Below are 1,464 nucleotides of genomic sequence, written 5' to 3'. Positions count from 1 at the left end.
GCACTATTCACAATAGCAAAGACTTGGATTCAACCCAAATGTCCATCAGTGACAGACTGGATTAAGAAAATGCAGCACATATACACCATGGAATACTATGCAGCCATAAAAAAGGATGAGTTCGTGTCCTTTGTAGGGACATGGATGCAGCTGGAAACCATCATTCTCAGCAAACTATCACAAGAACACAAAACCAAATACCGCATGTTCTCACTCATAAGTGGGAATTGAAAAATGAGATCACTTGGACACAGGAAAGGGATCATCACACACCGGGTCCTATTGTGGGGAGGGGGAATGGGGGAGAGATAGCATTAGGAGATATATCTAATGTAAATGACAAGTTAATGGTGCAGCACACCAACATGGCACATGTATACATATGTAACAAACCTGCACATTGTGCACATGTACCCTAGAACTTAAAGTATAATTTTAAAATAATCTTTCCTTTATAAATTACCAGTCTTAAATATTTTCTTCATAGCAGTGTGAGAACATACCAATAGAGTAAGCTGGTACTTCAGAGAGTGGAGCACTGCTGTAAAGATAGCCAAAAATGGCTGGGTGTGGTGGTTCACACCTGCAATTCCAGCACTTTGGGAGGCCAGTGCGGGTAGATCACGAGGTCAGGAGAACAAGACCATCCTGGCTAACATGGTGAAACCCCGTCTCTACTAAAAGTACAAAAAAATTAGCCAGGTGTGGTGGCAGGCACCTGTAGTCCCTGCTACTCAGGAGGCTGAGGCAGGAGAATGGCGTGAACCTGAGAGGTGGAGCTTGCAGTGAGCAGAGACCATGCATCACTGCACTCCAGCCTGAGTGACAAAGTGAGACTCTGTCTCAAAAAAAAAAAAAAAAAAAAAAAAAACCCAAAATGTGGAAGCAACTTTGGAACTGGGTAACAGACACAGGTTGGTAGAGTTTAGAGGGCTCAGAAGAAGACAGGAAGATGTGGGAAAGTTTGGAACTTCCTAGAGACTTGTTGAATGGCTTTGACCAAAATGCTGATAGTGATATAAACAATAAAGTCCAGGCTGAGGTGGTCTCAGACAGAGCTGAGGAACTTCTTGGGAACTGGAACAAAGGTGACTCTTGCTACACTTTAGCAAAGAGGCTGGCAGCATTTTACCCCTGCCCTAGAGATCTGTAGAACTTTGAACTTGAGAGAGATGATTTAAGGTATCCGGCAGAAGAAATTTGTAAGCACCAAAGCATTCAAGAGGCAAAAGAGCATACAAATTTGGAAAATTTGCAACCTGACAATGTGGTAGAAAAGAAAAACCCATTTTCCAAGGAGAAATTCAAGCTGGCTGCAGAAATTTGTATAAGTACCAAAGAGCCAAATGTTAATTGCCAAGACAATGGGGAAAATGTCTCCAGGGCATGTCAGAGGGCTTCACCGCAGCCCCTCCCGTCAGAAGCCCAGAGGCCTAACAGGAAAAAATGGTTTCATGGGCTGAG

Source organism: Rhinopithecus bieti, unplaced genomic scaffold (assembly GCF_001698545.2).
Source record: "Rhinopithecus bieti isolate Rb0 unplaced genomic scaffold, ASM169854v2 scaffold_30775, whole genome shotgun sequence".
In the NCBI taxonomy this organism is placed as follows: Eukaryota; Metazoa; Chordata; class Mammalia; order Primates; family Cercopithecidae; genus Rhinopithecus; species Rhinopithecus bieti.
The sequence above is the reverse complement of the archived record's forward strand: the minus strand, read 5'-3'. Positions refer to the sequence as shown.